Genomic DNA, 19,839 nt, shown 5'->3' with positions numbered 1-19,839 from the left:
TTTCCATCAGCTGACAGACTGATCAGTACAATGTGGTGTGTGTGTGCTTGTGGCTCAGTTGTATCCAACTCTTTGTGACCCCATGGACTGTAGTCCTCCAGGCTCCTCTGTCCATAGGATTCTCCAGGCCAGAATAATGGAGTGGGTATCCATTTGCCTCTCTAGGGGATCTTCCCAACCCAGGGATCGAACCTAGGTCTCCCACATTGCAGTGGATTCTTTACCATCTGAGCCATGAGGGAAGCTGTACAATGTTGTATATTTATACAAAGAAATATTCAGTAATAAAAAGGAATAAAGTACTGATTCATGCTACAACATGAATGAATCTTAAAAACATTATTCTAAGTGAAAGAGGCCAGTCACAAAAGATGACATAGTGTATGATTTTATTTGTGTGAGATGTCCAGAATAGGAAAATCCATAAAGACATGATTACTTAGTGGTTGCTTAGGTCTGGGGAATTGAAGAGGAATGAGAATGACTGCTAATGTGTGTGAGATTTCCTTTGAGAATGATTAAAAAAACTTCTAAAATTGATTGTGGTGATGATTCCACAGATCTGTGAACATAGTAAAAATCTTCCAATTGTACATTTTAACTGTATGAATTGTATGTAATGTGAATTATATCTCAATAAAGCTGTTTAAAAACAAATAGAAATGCAACTAATCAAGGAAATCTTTACTGAAAAAAATGGAAATAGAAAAGAACTTATCCCAAGAAAGATAATTTCTTTAAAATTAAAAATGGGGGAAAAATAAAATAAAAATGGGAAAATTTGGAAGCAATATGGCTGTGCTAAAGGGAAATTGTATTATGAAGTTGAACTTGAATAAAGGAGTTTTTGTCACAAAATACTTTATCTTAAAAATTAATCTTTTTGGTAATATTTTGATGAAAAGTTCAGCATTCCAAATAGCAAATTAAAAATGTTCTGGGTACCTCCACACCTCTTTGATCTTCCTGATCTCAGAACTCCTCTAGTATTTGTCTACATTACTCATTTGGTAGTTAGCTGTGTTACAGGATATATATAATATTCTATATAATATGAAAATATAGCATAAAATCTGGAGAAGCTGGTCATCTCTATCTCCTGTGAAGGGCCACTTGAGCAGCCTTCTCATTTGTACAAATGCAGAAGCCCTCTCCTCTCATTTTTCTTTAATCAGTTTTGGGTAGCAGGCTCTATGTGGGCTAGTCCTGAGGATGGATAGGGTTCAGATGTATGGAAATAAAGGGTACATTCCAGCCAGGAAAATTGACCTGGGTACAAGTGTGCAAGCAGGAAAGAGCATATTTTGTTCAAGGAACTGTGGTGAGCAGAGAGTAGATGTGGGTGAGAAGAGAGGAAATAGCCTCTGTCTTATATTCCATGACCTCATTCACTGGCCTCTCAGCCTCTCAATATGACTATTGTATGCAATAACTGACCCTGTGAAACTCAAAGATCTATGCTCTCCTTCCAGAGTGGGAATCAGATATCTAACATAAATCGATGCAGGCTCAATGAAGCCAATTTAATAGCAAATTTTTAGTTTCCCCATATACAGGACCACACGGGGTTAGCCGTGCCTACAGAGGAAAAGAGGGACAAGTGGAACCTACTGGGCACACAGTCAAGGGCTCTAGTGTTAAAATCTCCCTGGGCTCCACAAATGTCTTTGCAAAGAATGCACTGTGTCATCTTTATATCAACATGATGCTTGAGGATAAATGAAGTCACTGATGCCTATCTGTTTACAAGGAGCTTAGAAACGAAGCCTAGCATGCTAGAGTGAGGAGCTGCCATGAGGCCACTGGAGACCACTCCTTGCCAAATTTTCTTGTCCAGAAAATTGTGGGTTTCTTGTCTAAATGTCTCCATGAGCCCACTCTTGCAATGCCAAATCACTTTTTATTAAGAAGTGATTTTTAAATGTCTATCTTAATTCTTTCTTATTTTAAAATCTGATTTTTTTTTTGTTCTGTAGCTAAGGCCATACATGTACTGATTTTTGTCCCAAATAGATTTTGATAAAGCTTTTAAAAGGCTATAAAAGTAATGTATAAATAGAATGATTGGAAGACTTGGAAGATTCAATAAAGGAAAAAACAAAAATTACTCCAAATTCCATTCCATTATCCAGAGAGAATTACTATTATCAGTTGTTTTAATAACTCTCCTGCCTGGTTGGCTGGCTCTATTAGTCTATCTATCTATCTGCACATACATACTTAATTTTATTAAAATTATGGGATATGTTGCATACCACTTTAAATTTACTCTTTAACACTATAGGTCATTCAAGAAATATTTCAAGTATTTCAATTCAAACATATCTGTGGGGCACTTACTAGAGAAAGAGAGAGAGAGTGTCATTTGTTGGCATACTGTCCTTCCAAATGAAAATTTAACTGAGTTTCACATTGGCAAGTATTCCTGGATTTTTAAGGTTTCCCTCTCATTGCTGTCCTCTATCTTTTTGTATTGTCCTTTGCGTGCATGCTTAGTTGCTTCAGTTGTGTCCGACTCTCTCTGTGACCCCTATGGACCATGGCCTGCCAGGCTTCTTTAGTCCCCTATTAAAATGGGCTTCCCAGGTGGCGCTAATGGTAAAGAACCTGCTTGCCAAATGCAAGAGATGTAAGAGACATGAATTTCATCCCTGGGTTGGGAATATCCCCTGGAAGAGGGCATGGTAACTCACTCCAGTATTCTTGCCTGGAGAATTCCCATGGACAGAGGAACCTGGCAGGCTACAGTCCATAGGGTTGCAAAGAGTTGGTCACAACTGAGGTGGCTTAGCACGCACGCAAAATTTCAATAGATGTTTGGGTTTGACTTCTCGGTGAGACTGCTAGTTCCCACTCAAATCCATTCTCTACCTCTTTTTCAACAACAGAACATCCATTTTATTTGTGGTGTCAATGTGCCCAATTAAGAGACTACATTTTCAAGCCTCCTTTGTAGTTAGGTGAGACTGTGCTTTTAAGTGCTAGCAAAATATTATATGGCACTTGCAGGAAGGCTGAATAAAGGGAGATAATTCCATGGAGTGAATGCCCTTTTACCCTTTAACTATTCCTCCTTCCTCAGTCATGCATCCTAGAGTGCGGATGTGACTCCAGCTACCATCTTGAATCATGAGATGAACTTAATGAAGGAAGCCTCATTGTTGAAGAGGAAGAAGATGAAATGAGCTTGCATAACAGAGAAATGCCTATCTCTAGTCTTCTTATACTGGAGAGAATTAACCTTTACGTATTTGACCCACTTCACTAATCAAATATTCTGAGTATTCAAAAGTGCCTTCCTGAAATCAGTCTGAGATGAGAATTTAGACCTTCAAATGTTGTGAGACAATCAACAGGCCTGACTCCTTCTTCTGCTTCCAATTCTCCCTCGCATCCCCCAGCTTCCCTTCTTTCAGATGTCTTGCACCTTCCTGTGGTCTCATGGTGGTTGACTTTCCTCTGAGAATGTGTGTGTGTGTGTGTGTGTGTGTGTGTTCTTTGGTCGCTAAGCTATGTCCTACTCTTTTGTTACCCCATGGACTGTAGCCCCGCCAGATGCTCTGTCCGTGGGATTTTCCAGGCAAAAATACTGGACTGGGTTGCAATTTTCTTCTCCAGGGTATCTTCCCAACCCAGGGATCAAACCCACATCTCCTGCATTAGCAGAAGGGTTCTTTAGAACTGAGCCACCAGGGAAGCCCAAACACGTGTGTGTATTTCCACTTTATTCTTATTATACACACTCTTTTAGTTGGGGGAGCTGCAATATCAGCAACTTTTCTAATTCAAAAACGCTACTTTACCAGACCCAAAAGCAAAAACAAAGCAGAGGAGGGCACAAGGATGAAGATGCTTTGGAGTTACCATAGCAAATATTTCATTGTTTGAATGAGTCAGAGGTCTAAGAATACTGAACTGATCTTTAGAGATTAGATAATTTGTTTTAACTGGGAAACTCTTATAAAAGAGGGTTGAGCCCAAGAAGAGAGAGGAATGGAAGGCAGCATTGGAGAATGGGCATTTGGGGGAAGAAGTTGTTCATACAGCCAAATCGTTCTTCAGATTGTTAACTGTGAATTGCTGTGGAACATGTACAAAGATGAGGTCTGTTCATTAGGCATCAGTTAAAACCCTTGTGCTGAAGATGGATCACAGCACAGAGCATCATGCTCACCTTAAACAATTGAGAGGGACGTATGCTGTTTCCCTTGCTAACAGTCCAGCGATGAATCTTGGTGGGTAGAGAGGCTGGAGGAGGGCATGGACATGGGGATGGTATCTGGAGGGGTAGGACTGATGGAGGTAGGTACAGAGATGGGATGGGAAGAATCCTGGGGATCCTTTCCATTATTACATAAGTCAGTAGGGCTTCTAGACGCAACAGTATTCCTTGTGGATAGAAGCTCTTCTCTATAGATGAATATGCAAGTGTGATCAGCCTGCCTTAATTCCTCCCTTCCCCCCCTTTCCTTCCATTCTTTCCTTCCTTCCATCCACCTAAACAGTAAATATTTCCAAACCTCTACTCTGGGCCAGGCACTGTGCTATTAAGGATTCTGACTCATGACAGGTGATTTTAGGATGGGGTAGGAAGGAAGGTAGAGTTCCATTGGGGGAACTGGAATCATAGATGAGAAAGCTAAGGCCCAGACAGACAGTCAGAGGTACTTATATCCTGCGGTGCATTTGTAATCTCTCCACCCACTCAACAGCCCACTGGACTGACTGGGCTTGAAGTAGAGTGTATTCTATGTCTATTTAGTCCTGGAGCCTCTTGCACCCAAATTCCCTGGAGCTCTTACTGAATATGCAGTACTCAGGACTTTGCTTCCCTGGTGGCTCAGCTGGTAAGGAATCCACCTACAATGCAGGAGACCTGGGTTCGATTCCTGGGTTGGGAAGATCCCCTGGAGAAGGGAAAGACTACCCACTCCAGTATTCTGCCCTGGAGAATTCCATGGATTATATGTCCATGGGGTTGCAAAGAGTTGGACTGGACTGAGCAACTTTTACTTCACTTCACAGGGCTCAGCCCAGACCTGCAGAATCCCAATATCTAGGGATTGGGCCTGCGAACTTGCATGGGCCACAGACTTCTTAGGTGAGCTTCCTGGACCCTCCAGTTTGTGGAAGTTGGGCTTGGGCCATTGGATCAACTGAAGTGGGCCTTAGAGGGTCAGAGTCTGGAAATACGCATGCATGTGTGCTAAGTTGCTTCAGTCTTGTCCTACTCTGTGCGACCCTGTGGACTGTAGCCCGCCCCAGGCTCCTCTGTCCTTGGGATTCTCCAGGCAAGAATACTGGAGTAGGTTGGCATGTCCTCCTCCAGGAAATCTCTCTGACCGAGGGATCGAACCTGTGTCTCTTATGTCTCCTGCCTTGACAGTCAGGTTCTTTACCACTTGTGCCACCTGGGAAGCCTGTCTGGAAATATATTTGGCTGTAATTCCAGTGTCATGAGGAAAGGTAAAAGAAATACAAAGCCTGCTCCAGGTCCAGCTCTGCCACTCACTGGCTAGGTGACCTTAGCTAGTTGACCACAGCCTGAGTAATTATTCGAGCCAAACCCACCAACAAACATACCCTTCCTTGATTTAGAATCATGATTATGTCCAGGTATCCTGGATGCTCAGCCCACAGACAAAGAGGTGATGTCATTAAAAACATTTCCTTTGAGTGATTCTTAAGAGAAACCTCTTCAGAGTTGGAGGACATTCTATTTCTATCCTATATTCTCCTGCTTTGTTGTTAGGAAAGTTCCCTGGAGCCTAGGAACCCAATCTTTCCCAGGAGCTGTCGTGAAATGTATCTGTATCATCTCCAGGGCTCCCAAGGAGATATCTCCAGGGCCCTCGAGGAGGTCAGCCTGAAGCCCGCTTCAATAACTCACATTCTTTTGTAGAACAGCTGAGAACTGTCAAGCAGAGAGGTGAGGAAGATTGAAAACGGAGACAAGTGGGACCAGCTCTAGAAAAGTTTGCCATAAAAGTTCCAGTCTCTGCCCGCTTTGCTGAGCTGGGAGCAAAGTGCTGAGTAAAAGCACATTGGAGATTAATTACAATCTGGGAGGTGTTCTCGTGAGCCCTCAATATGTTACACCCAAAAGCATAAGATACTATAACCTGAGGTAAGAAGCCAGTGGCTGGATTCACTCTGAGAGGTATGGCTGCCCACCACCTTCCTCAAAAGCAGATATTATGAGGAGAAAAGTCCAACTTGGGGGCAATGAGGAGGGCCCTCATGGAAATGCTAAGATTTCAGTGACTCTCCTCTCTTCCCACTTTCCTGAAGAGAACTGCATCTCAACAGGTCTCAGATTCATGGAAAAGATCCCAGGCTCATTTGCTCATTTCTTTTTCATTTTGCAACAAGTATTATAGGGCATCAACCACATGTCAGGTGTGCTAGTAAGTGCCAGCTACAAGAGCCAAAATGGATGTTTTCTGGCCTTCACTGCAGCTTCAAGCCACTGGGGAATCACAAATCAAACATGTATATGAGAAATTAACAATGTAACAACACTGTGAGGGAAATGGCATGGTTCTGTAAAAAACGCATACAGGGAGACTTTGACCAAACAGGGCAGGGATGTACAGGCATTGATCAAGAGGAGGGCGTGTGAGTGCCAGAGAGTGGCCACACAGAGGGAACAGCCTGTGCCAAGGCCTCTGGGCAGCTGGAGAACTGAGGAAGGGTGCTGTGGGGTGGGCAGGGCCAGCAGAGGCTCACCCCTTCAAAGCTTTGGAAGCCCTAGGAGAATGCCTCCCAGAAAGGGAAGACATTGTCACATTGCACACAGGGGTGCTGGATTCTCAGGCTGCCTCTGATTCTCCCAGGGTCTCATTATGTGGGGGGAGGCTGGTCTGGAGCTGTGACTTCCTCTCTCTCACCTGCCACATCTAAGCAAACACCCAACTCCTATCCATCCCACTTTGGAAATTGCTCTCAAATGGACCTTGCTTCCTGAGTCCCCTGCCACTGCCAAGCCTTCCTTCCCCTGGACTGTTGCCATCCTCCACATTCTCCACTGGAGAGTCTTCCCTCTGCAGTCCAGGCTCCACAGCAGCTTCCCTCCTAAAACATAGACTCGGCCTCTCCCTGACTTGCGCAGCTCTGGTGGTCCCCAGAGCCTGGAGGAGCAGTCCCAGTCTCTTCAGAGCAGCTCTCTCATCTCTGCCCTTTCTGACCTAACCTACCCACTACCTTGTCCCCTTCCTCCCTGGCGTGGCCTGCCCTCCCTGTACACCTGATGCAAGAACTGCCGATGAAGGACTTCCCAGCCTTCCTCAGCACACACATACCGTCTCTACGCTGCTCCCTCTTCCTGCAATGCCGTTCCTTCTTCTTTACTGGAAACTCCATTTCCTTTGTTAATATAGCAGCAGGCATATCACATCCTGTGCCAGGACACCATCAACCCCCGTCCCTAACCCCCAGGCAGGAAAATTCTGCTGCTACAGATCTTTCTCCCTGGCTAGGGAGGGCAAACCTCTCTTGAGGGCAAACGCTCGTGCAGTGCTGGCCCATAATGGATGCTCAAGAAATAGTGAAAGGAAAGACCATATACTAAGTGATTCCACTTATATGAAGTATCCAGAACAGACAACCATAGGAGACAGAGAACAGATTACTGGTTGCCAGGGGATGGAGGGAAAGAGGGAATTGGGAAATATGAGGTTTATTTTGGGGTAATGGAAATGTTCTAGAATTGGATAATGGTTGCACAATATTGTGAATATACTAAAAAAAAACCCACTGAATTGTACAGTTTAAAAGGGTTTAAATGGTGAATTTTATGTACTCTAAATTTTCTCTCAACAAAAAAAATTTTGGAAAAGAAACAAAAAGATAAATGAGTAACGAATCACTTTATCTTATTTTCTAATTTCCTTTTATCTCATATCTTTTTCCTATTGGTTATTCAGTCCCCCATTACCCAACATTTTACTTGAAATGAAAAATTTATCCAATGCCAGATAAAGTCTGACTTATAATAAAATACCAATTGGCCGTGTTGGATCAATGGGATTTGATTCTCTCGTGACGTGTCTTTTTCTTGCTCATGTAGAAACTTTGAAGGGGAGAAGCTGCCAGGTCTGTGTCATCTTCAGTATATACACTGCCCACTTTGCTAAAGACCAAACTTGGACTGGTATCAGAGAAACAAGCTATCATTAGGATCGTTCATTAGACGGTGACCAAAATAACTTTTCAAAGCCTTTCATGCCCATGAGCTCATTGGTTTATCATGAAAACCTTCTGAGGAGGGGGGCCCCTTTTGAGGAAGAATGAAACCATGTGTCCTTCTGAGCTCAAGAGTGACCATGGGGGCTGAGCTTAGCTCTTCTGACCCATCCTTTCTGCTCCTGAGGGAGAGAGAATGAGCTGAACATTTTTCTGCATGTGGGTTTTACTTGTTACTCTTGTACTTGTTATTTAAATTGAACTTGTTACTACTGAGTAATGCAGTCTTTTGAGGAAAATGAGAAAACACTAGAAGGTACAAGATTGAAGACATCACTGTGGTCACTTCAGAAGAGAAAGACAACAAAAACCCCCAGTTAATGAAGACGCTTGTGTTGACTCTACTTCAAACAACTGACTCAAACCCCCGTCTCCAGCTCCAAAAGACCTATGAGACACACCATTGAGTGGAAATTTCAGCAAACCTGCTTCTCCCCAAGATGTCCCGAACACTGCTGTGATTAGAGACTTCTCAATAGAGACGCCTAAGACCTGATTTACAATAACGGATCAGTTTCAGTTCAGTTCAGTCGCTCAGTCGTGTCCGACTCTTTGCGATCCTATGAACAGCAGCACGCCAGGCTTCCCTGTCTATCACCAACTCCCCGAGTTTACCCAAACTCATGTCCATTGAGGTGGTGATGTCATCCAGCCATCTCATCCTCTGTCGTCCCCTTCTCCTCCTGCCCTCAATCTTTCCCAGCATCAGGGTCTTTTCCAATGAGTCAACTCTTTGCATGAGGTGGCCAAAGTACCGGAGCTTCAGCTTTAGCATCAGTCCTTCTAATGAATACCCAGGATTGATCTCCTTTAGGATGGACTGGTTGGATATCCTTGCAGTCCAAGGGACTCTCAAGAGTCTTCTCCAACACCACAGTTCAAAAGCATCAATTCTTCTGTGCTCAGCTTTTTTTATAGTCCAGCTCACATCCATACATGACTACTGGAAAAACCATAGCCTTGATTAGATGGACCTTTGTTGACAAAGTAATGTCTCTGCTTTTGAATATGCTGTCTAGGTTGGTCATAACTTTCCTTCCAAGGGGTAAGCATCTTTTAATTTCATGGCTGCAATCACCATCTGCAGTGGATCAGGGACTGAATTAATCTATGAAAACCTTTGTAAATATTTTCCCATAGATTAATAAGGAAAGCCTCATTCATGTTACAAAAGAGAATTTAACCATACTGCAGACGAATTATGTGAGTAATTTGTTATGAGCTGATACTTCCTTGGCACATATTATATGCCATACACTATTCTAAATGCTTTAGATGGATTAATGCATTTAATCCTCACAATTACCCTAAAAGATGAATGTTCCTGGTGTCCCCATTTTATAGATGAGAAAATTGAGGCATAGAGCAGTTTGGTTATTTGCCCAAAGTTACACAACTAGCAGATGGCCGAGCTGGAACTTGAACCCAGGCAACCTAGCTCCAAAGTCTACCCAACAAGTGGAGTCCACAGGGTAGTGTGGTTAGTGGGTCAGGCCATAAGGCAAATATTTTGGCTGAAACATTTGCAGTGAAGGACACAATACACAGGAGTAAATCTGCATTTAATAGGATCTCACTGGAGGTTTAATTTGTGATTGTAAAAGCTTTGTGTTTTGCAGTTTGCTTTTTTCCCTAGAGAGAGGACAATCTGCCAGGCCTGTTTTCATGTTTGTGAACTGGTAGGTGAGCCAGGTTAAAGACCTAGGAGCTTTGCTCTTGGGGAACAGAGCGAAGCTAGGTGCTCTGAGTGGTGAAGGAGGTGAGGTCAGCCTCCTTACCCAGCTCCCAGTCTCCATCCTCCGTGGCGCTCTCCAGACCACAGTCTTCATGTGCCTCCTGTCCTTGCCTCCAAGACCCCGGATTCCCTCGCCGTTTCAGAAAGACCGAAAGCCACCTCCCTTGTCCTCTAGAGAGAAGTGCCCTGTTTCTTGGGCAGAGATGGTGAATTACGTTTTCAAGTAAGTAGACAGGTCAGCACTAGCTATTTAAAAAGAAAACTGTAGCGACTCAGCAAATTCTGAATATAAGTTGGATGTTTGCCTGACTTGTGCCCAAAGGGCCTGGTACCCACCTTCTCCCTGCCCCCACCCTACTCCCACCTCCTTACTTCCGGAAAAGCTCAGCAACTACACTAGTTCTTCATGCAAGTTCAGGACCTGAGGGCCGACAGGAAGTGAGGACCCTGAGGTGGATCGTTCCCTGCTCCAGAGGACAGAAGCATTCTGGGATGAATGCCTTCTGCGTTTCTTGACCGAGGTCCATTCCTTGGTCGATCATCACCAGGTTGATCATCATGAGAGCCATGCTGGTTCCAACTGTGTGTGTTGAGCAAGTTCTGGCAGGAAAGAGCCTGGCATGGGCCACAGTGGTTGTGGAAGTGGCGGTATGACCTCTCTCACTCTTTATGATTATCTACATATCTGGGATCCCTACAGAAACTTGGCATTACTTTGTTGTTTAGTTGCTAAGTCACGTCTGACTCTTTTGTGACCCTAGCCCACCGTGCTCCTCTGTCCTTGGGATTTCCCAGGCAAGAGTACTGGAGTGGATTGCCATTTCCTCCTCCAGGGGATCTTCCCAACCCAGGGGATCAAACTCTTGGCTCCTGCATTGGCAGGCAGATTCTTTACCACTGAGCCAGCAGGGAAGTGGTTGTGGAAGGAGGTCATGGAAGGAGGACTAGGATCTGGTGTGAGAGAAATGGCAGCCGCGAGGGAGGGAAGGGGCAGGAAGAAGAACACTCCTGTCAGCTTGTTCTGGTGTGGCTAAGACTGTCAGGTGGTTACAGAGATGATTAAGGGAGAGTCTAAGGTGTCAGTGGAGCTGTGAGGAATACTGGCCATGTTTTCTAACCAGGACGCATGGTCGGATCCAAATGTGGCATAGGGACAGATGACTGAAAATCAGGGCTGTGCCAGGGGACCTGTGACCCATAGTCAGGTCCACTTACACAGGAATTATTCCTCTTGTGCTGTGTCCTCCAAAAAGTTCTCAACAAGAGGAGAGAGGGATCAGGAAAGAGACAGGAGAAACCGTGCTCTTCATGGTCCTGGAGTAGACATGGGTGGTTTCTATCCACCCAGACTCCATTCCCTTTGGGAAACACCTCCTCAGTTCTCTGGTCTTGGGGTTGGAGGGCTGGTCCTGTGGAGCTCACCCCCACTGCCATCCCAAACACAGAGTTGGGCTGAGACCCAGACAGGCCCAGCAGTGTACTCCATCCATCTGCTACAGTGTCCACTCAGGCAAACAAGACAGACCTGGGACATCTGGTGGATCCATCAGGAAAGTGAAGCTTTCATTCAGTGGGCATCATTAGCTATGTGGATCACATCTGAGCGGAGGGACCAGAGGCCAACGGGAGGCCAAGCCTGCCAAGGGGAGCAGAGCGAGAGATGGAGAGCAAGAGAGAAGACATCCTGTCTTTGAAGACAAAGAGAGAGGATGAGGTCCTGTGAGTGCCTTCCTGGATTTTCTGGTTACCCAAGCCCACAAAATGTTTTTTAAAACATTTAAATTTAGCTACTGCTTCCCTGGTGGCTCAGAGGTTAAAGCATCTGCCTACAATGTGGGAGATGTGGGTTCGATCTCTGGGTTGGGAAGATCCCCTGGAGAAGGAAATGGCAACCCACTCCAGTATTCTTGCCTGGAGAATCCCTTGGATGGAGAAGCCTGGTGGGCTACAGTCCACGGGGTCGCAAAGAGTCGGACACGACTGAGTGACTTCGCTTTCACTTTCACTTTAAAGTGAACAAGTCAGTGACATTGTGGACATTCACAACGTTGTGTGACCGCCACCTTGGTCTAGTTTCACTTCCAGCACCCCAAAATAAAACCCCATACCCTGTACTCCTCATGTCTCCTCCCCACAACCCTAGCAACCACCAGCCTACTTTCTGTTTCTGTGGATTTAGCTGTTCTGGAGATCTAAATGGAATCATACTGGGAATTCCCCAGCGGTCCAGTGGTTAGGACTTAGAGCTTTCACTGCCAAGGCCTTGGGTTCAATCCCTGCTCAGGGAAATAAATCCTGCAACCCGCAAGCTGTGCAGCATGACCCCCAAAAGGCAATCATACTATGTGTGGCCTTCTGTAACTGGCTTCTTTCATTTGGCATGGTGTGTCTGAGGTTCATCTGCATTATAGCCTGTTTCAGCATTTCTTTCCCTTGTAAGACTGAATAGTGTTCCATTGTTGGGCAGACCACATTTTGTCTGTCTGTTCACCTGTTGATGGGCAGTTGGGTAGTTTGCACCTTTTGGATATTGTAAAGAACAACACCACTACTACAAACATTCACAGGCAAGTATTTTTTTGACACCTGTTTTTAATTCTTTGGGGTATATGTCTAGGAGTAGAATTGCTGGGTCATATGGCATTCTATGTCTAACTTTTTGAGGAGCAGCCAGACTCTTTCTCCATAACAGCTGATTGCAAATTCCTTTTTTTTATTGTCATGTATGACTCAAGGTTATTTCCTGATGGCTCAGTTGGTAAAGAGTCTGCCTGCAGTGTGGGAAACCCGGGTTTGATCCCTGGGTTGGGAAGATCTCCTGGAAAAGAAAATGGTAACCCACTCCAGTATCCTGGCCTGGAAAATCCCATGGACAGCGGAGCCTGGCAGGCTATAGTCCATGGGGTCACAAAGAGTTAGACATGACTAGGAGACTTCACTATGACTCAAGGAGCCAAGGCTGTGCCCTTGACCATCTCCAGTGCATCCAGCAGGATATCCTCACTGGTTTGGACTAGTTCCTGGGCTGGTGACTGCAATGGTGCGATCCAACACCCAGGAATGATCACAAAGAGCTAAGGAGCCCCATCCTATTGCCTCCTAAGGCCCCTAAGGAACCGTGTCTCAGAACAGCCTCCATTTCTGCAGCTGGGAGAAACACACCTGGGCAATGTCTGTTGGTCTGTCTGTCCGTGCTTTCTGCCTGGCTGCAGTGCTGAGAGGAGCCAGGCTGCTTTGGGCCAACTTTCAGGTTGGGCCAAGGCTGTAGGATGGTCTTTCTCTCCATAGACCCAGGCTTTGGGGCTGAGATGGGTGAGGGAACAGCTGCCCACCCATCATCATGATGGGAATGCTGGCCTGGCTGCCTTGGGGAGAGCTGAACCCGGGTGTCAAAGGAGGTCATAGGACACGACAGCTAGCTGGACCCGGGCGGTCAGAGGCTCCTCACTCCCTCCTCTGTCCTTGGAATGTACGTACTGCCCACTGTCCCCACAGTGAGAACTTTTCCAAAGTGCAGCCTTGAGAGAGTAATGTGTCATTGAGACTAACTGGACCCAGTTAAATCCTTTATATAAACTCTAAAGATGCTTGCGGTCAAGTGCGGGGATCTACCTGTTTGTGTCTATTGCAAGACAAGCCTCGTGTGTAAGTTCCCTTACTTATTAGCCTGCCACCCATCAGTCTGAAGTAGTCTGCCTTTTTCTTGGATTTCTCCTTGCCTTCTGTGTATGAGGGCCAGTTTCAGTTTCACCCAGGAAGCTCCCAGATTACTCCCTCTCAAGGAGCGGAGGTTACTGAGGTTACAGATGGGATAAGGGTTCTTCATGACTGAGGCCTTGGTACTGAAGGGAAGAGAAGGTGGGCAAGGCCTTGGTGAAGGAGACCAGCAATGGGCTTCTGCTCAATGCTGCTGATGTTGGCAATGGGATGCAGGTGCTGGGTGAGGGCTGGGGTTGGCTGGGGGATGACAAAATGACCACTAGGTGTTCCCCACCCTGAGATCCCAGGCTCTCTAGGACTGTAGTCCGTGAGGATTTTGTGCCACGTGGCTTCCTCATGCCCTGGGAGGTGTTCCCAGGCTCCCATCTCTCAAACCGTCTGCATCTCTCCAGGCAGGGCAGGTGAAGTGCTTTTCCTCACACCAGGCACTCATTGTTTAAAAATGGAATCACTGTTAATTGATTCATTAGCTGTGGGTGGCAGTGCCAGGAGACAGCATGTAAGCTGGAGACCCCTTATCCTTATCCCCCTGGCTCTTGGCCCTCTGCCACGCAGCAGAGCACAATAGAGGCATAGAGAGGGTGAGGCTGTGAGTGGGGGCAGGGTGATGATGGTGGGGGATTTGAGGGGCCATCCATCCATCAATCCAATCGGACCAGTGCAGACTACTCCCTCTCTGCTCTCAGTCCCTCAGGCCAGGGCTAGGGACTGGCAGGGCCAATTGGGTCTGTACTAAAGGGAAAGGGCTGGCAGAGCCCACCCATCAGCTCCTTCCTTCTCATTTCTCCAGTGAGCCAGGGGTCTCTACCCAGTGGAGAGACCCTTCTGATCAAGCCAACCAGGAGTCGGTGTCACAGATTTGCCTGGGTGAGACAGACTTTCTCTGTGATAGCTTGGAGATAGCTTTCTCTGTGATGGCGGTTAAGATGTGGAAGAGGCACCAGTGCCACCTGAGAAACATCTCGCTTTTGTGCCTGATCTCTGGTCATTAGAGTTGTCATCTGTGAGTTTTAAAGGCTTAAATGTTTACAGAAAGGGGAGGATGTTACACTTGAAGACCCCTCTCTTCTGCATTGTATTTCTCCTAGGAGAGAAGTGCCCTGGGATGTCACAAATCCCCCATCCCCCCAAATCTGGAACAGGCTGGGGGGTGGAAGACCTTCAAGGGGAGTGGGTGTGTAGAAGGCCAATGTTCTTAACTTCTCTATTTTTGCTGTGAGAGTCACAGCAGTGTCTGAAGGAGGGAACAGGCAGGAGCAAGGGGGGAGGCTTGATGTGAGTGGTTGCTTTGAATTTTAATTCAATTCTGTCTGGCTGGCTTACTGAATCGATGTTGGGAAAACATAGCACTCTCCTGGGAGGAGAGGTGTTTGGTATAAATAGAAGGTATTATCATTGGGAGGCAACTGGGGGACGCCATGTGGCTCAGGCAGCTCAAGGCAGCTGTAAGAACCCCAGCGGTGGGCTGTGGGGCTGCCAGCCACCTGCTCTCATTTGCTTGTCCCGAGAGAAAGGGCCTTTCCTCCAGTCAGAGCTCACCCTCAGGGTGACTTCAGCAAATCCAGAGTCCTCTCTGAGCCCTTAACCCCTTCTCTGCTGGACACATTGGACCATGTCCATTCTCAGTAGGCATTTGATGGGACTGCAGCCCTTGAGGATTTTGTGCCATGTGGCTTCCTCATGCCCTGGGAGGTATTCTCAGGCTTCCATCTCTCAAACCATCTGCATCTCTCCAGGCAGGACAAGTGAAGTGCTCTTCCCCATAGCAGGCACGCATTGTTCAAAAATGGAATCACTCTTGATTGATTAATTAACTGTGGGTGGCAGTGGCAGAGAGGGCATGTGAGCTGGAGACCCCGTGAATGGACCGTAACAAGGGATTTCTGTTCTCCACTCAAAATCTTAGCAAGAGCTGTGCCTTCCCCTGACACACTACCACACCCTTTATTTTTATTTTTTAAACTACTTTATTTATTTTTTGGCCACACCTCACAGTATACAGGATCTCAGTTCCCTGTCCAGGGATTGAACCTAGGCCCCCTGCAGTGGAAGCTCAGAGTCTTAACCACTGGACCACCAGGGAACGCCCCATGCTCTTTATTTTTAAACAGCTTTATTGAGGTATAATCTACACACCATACAGCTCATCCATTTATGTGTATAATTCAATGGTTTTAGTTTATCCACAGATATATATAGCTATCACCACACTTTTAGAATATTTTCATCACCCTCAAAAGAAACCCTATATCCCTTAGCTATCACTCCTCTCACATCACCATGTCAGCACCCCAAGCAGCAACTCTTCTTCCTGTCTCTATAGATTTGCCCAATCTGGACGTTTCATGGAAGTGGAATCATATAATATGTGACAGGCTTCATAGTATGTTTTCAAGGCTCATCTATGTTGTAGTATGTGGTTCCCTTTTATGGCCAAATAACATTCCATTGTATGGATATATTATCTATTATTTATTAATTCATCAGTTGGACATTTGGGTTGTTTCTACCTTTTGGCTATTAAGAACAGGTATTTACATTTCTCTTGAGACTGTACTTAGAAATGGAATTGCAAGGTCACGTGGTACCTGTATGTTTAATCATTCGAGGAAATCCACCTTGTTCTTAACCATAATTGCCAAACAACTAATTGATTAACTGGGGCCCTAGGCAGTCATTCAACAAATACTTATTTAACTCTTTCACTGCTCCAAGCACTCTTCTGGAAGCTGGGGAGAGGACACTATGAACAGAAGTCAGCCGGCTAGGTAGCTTCACTGCTGTAAGGACGTTGGCTTTTACTTTAAACGGGATGCAAAGAACTTAAAGGTTTGTTTTTTCTCCAAAAAGGTTTATTGAAATATAACTTACAAATATTAAACTGCACATGCATGAAGGATATAATTTCATGAGGTCTAACGTGTATCTATCTATGAAACTATCAACATGAGACGGTGAGCATCATTCCCCAAAGTTTCCTTGTGCCCCTTTTAATTTCTCCCTCCTACCTGTCTCTCTCTCTACCTACTTACTCCCAGGCAACCACTGATCAAACTACAGATTAGCTGCATTTTCTAGAATCTGTGCTATTTTCAGTGTGCTTCTTTCACTTGGCATAATCATTTTGAGGTTTACCTATATTGTTGCTGTATTAATAATCCATTCCTTTGTATCGCTAAGTATTAGTCCATTACATGAATATCAAACAATTTGTTTTCCTATTCCCCAAATGTCTATTTGAGGTGTTGGGGAATAGGAAAACAAATAGACATTTGGGGTGTTTCCAGATTGGAGCTATTGTGAATAAGCTGCTATGAAGATTTGTGTGCTTATCTTTGAATGGACGTATGCTTTGGCTTCCCCAGAGTAAATATCTATGAGAAGAATATTTAACTTATAAGAAAATAACTATTTTCTAAGTTGATTGCATCACTTTACACTCCCACCAATATATGGGAGTTCCAGTTGCTCCACATCTTTTCCAACATTTGGCAGAGCCAGTGTTTTTAGTTTTAGCCATTCTAATAATGTGTAGTGATATCTCATTGCTATTTTGATTTGCATTTCAAAATGACTAGTGTTGAGCATCTTTTCATATATTTGCCATCGGTGTCTTTGGAGAAGTCTCTGTTCAATCGTTTGCCAATTTTTAAAAAATGTGTTGCTTTTATTATTATTATTGAATTTTGAGAGTTTATTATTTATATACTAGATACAAATCCTTTATCAGATTTATGATTTGCAAATATTTCCTCCCAACCTTGTGACTTATCTTTTCATTCTCTTAACTGTATCTTTCAAATAGAAATTCTTAATTTTGATGAAGTCTGATGCATGAGTTTCTTTCTTGGTTCATACATTTGATAATACATGAAAACTTTGCCTAACCCAAGGCCACCAAGATTTTTCTCCTATTTTCTTTTACAAATTTTACAGTTGTAGGCTTTACCTTTAAGACTATGATTCATTTTGAATTAGTTTTTGTATATGGCGAGGCATAGGAAGTTCATTTTTTGCATTTGGCCCTCCAGTTGGTTCAGTGTGGTAGGCTGAAAAGACTTTCCTTTCTCCTCTGCATTACCTTTGCATCTTTGCTGAAAATCACTTGTCCTTTTACTTGGATCTATTTCTGGACTTTCTATTCTGTGCCATTGATCTATTTGTCTATATTTATTTTCCTCCAGCTTTATTCTTTCTTGAAGTCATTTTGGCTATTCCATGTAAATTTTAGAATCAGTGTGTTGACTCTACACAAGAGCCTTTTAGGATTTTGATTGGGAGTTCATTGACTCTAGGGAACAATTTGGGGAGAATTGGTGTCTTAACAATACTAAGCCTTGTGAGCCGTGACCAGAGTACTATATATCCCTCCATTTGTTCATATCTGTGATTGCTCTCAGCAGCGTTTTGTAGTTTTCAGTGTTCAGGTCTCTGCAGGGTAACTGTGCTCCCACACTGCTTAACATAGAATGGTCACCTACTAGGTGAGCTCCAGATCTGTAGCAGTAGATGTGGGACCACTTGCTGGGGAATAGAGGTGATTATGAATACGTGGTATAACTGCCCATTTTCCCTGCCAGAGGGTGCCCTGTGGCTGCCACTTGGGGATTGACAAGCCTTTCTGGCTGCCATCCTGCAGACCTGCAAGCCCAGCCCAAGTGCCTTGGAAATTTGTGCCCAATCCAAGCCTGGCACCCAAACCAACTGTAGCAGGATTGAGCCTCTCTTGCAGAAGGCCAGCTCCTTCCTCACACTCAGCTTTGTGCATACCCTTTCTGACCTGGGCTCATCATCTCAGACCTACGTGTGTCCCTTGAATCTTTTTCCTGGACACTGCTTTCTAAATTTTTCAAGGAAAACACCCACAGATGAGAAATAGCCAGACTGGTACTATTAACGCCAGCAGCCAAGACCTAGTGGTGTTAGGTGAGTCAGGAGTCCAGAGAAACTTCTCTAGGTTTTTCCCCCAGGTATTCCTTAGACTGGTCAGTTCCCACACTCATGCCCCATCCTTTAACCTCATAATGGGTTACACAATTGTTGCCAGGCTGGTCTCCTGGCCTTTAGACTCTCTGCTCCACATCATTTCTGCATGGAGGGGGCTAGATATATCCTCTTATGTCACCATAGTCATTATATTTCTCAGCTGCTCAAGAACCATCCATGACTCCCCAGTGCCCTCAGAATAAGGTCCAAACTCCTTGACCTGGTGTTCAAGGAAGCCCAGAATCTGGTCTTTCTGCATGTACCCCAAATAGTCTGTTCCAGCCAAACTAATCTTCTCATTGGCCTCAGCATGCTTCCCCTCCAAGCCTTTACTCACGGGTGTCCTGTCCTGCCCTTTCCCACATACCCCTGTCCGAATCTCACCTCTCAAATCCCAAATGAGTTGACTCCAATCCCATTTTTCTATGAGATGCTACTAACAGTTCCAGGTTTAATTAGGAGTTTTACTTTACAACTTTCTTTCACCTTCATTTGTTTTATTTAAAATAATTATTAGCTAATAATAAGAGCTTCCTTTTAATGAAGGAAGAGCCCTGGTATCTATGCCAGGCACCACACACACGTCACACATAATTTTATATTCTTTCCTTGGTTTATGAATGTTTGTTTTTCTTATAAAAATTTTTCTAACACACATCAAAAGTCTGGATTTTCAACAGACCTGGTTATAGAAGGTGACATGGAGATTCAGAGAGCCTGAGTAACTGGCCCAGGTCCCACAGCAGGTGAGGCTTGTGGGTGAGATCGGAGTCCTGGCCTGTGTCCTTTCCACTCTTACATGAACTCCTACAGCCCTGGACACAGGAAGGCCCAACAGCCTCATGTTACAGAGGAAAGGGATTGAAGGCCAAGAGCTTTTTCCCTTCAAGGCCATGCAGGAAATCAATGGGACCTTCCATTTTAAAAAAAATTTGTGATAAAGCACACATGACAAAAAAATGTACTATTTTAACCATTTTACAGTGGGCAATTCAGTGGCATTAAGTACACTCTCAAAGTTGTGCAGCCAACATTACTCTTTAGTTCCAACTTATTTCATTACCCCAAAGGAAACCCTGTACTCATTGAGAAGTCTCTCTCTTACCTGCTGCCCTCAGTTCCTCATAGCCAATAATCTGCTTTCTGTTGCCTAT

Source organism: Ovis canadensis, chromosome 3, assembly GCF_042477335.2.
Source record: "Ovis canadensis isolate MfBH-ARS-UI-01 breed Bighorn chromosome 3, ARS-UI_OviCan_v2, whole genome shotgun sequence".
NCBI classification, from domain to species: Eukaryota; Metazoa; Chordata; class Mammalia; order Artiodactyla; family Bovidae; genus Ovis; species Ovis canadensis.
This window is presented reverse-complemented; position numbering follows the sequence as displayed.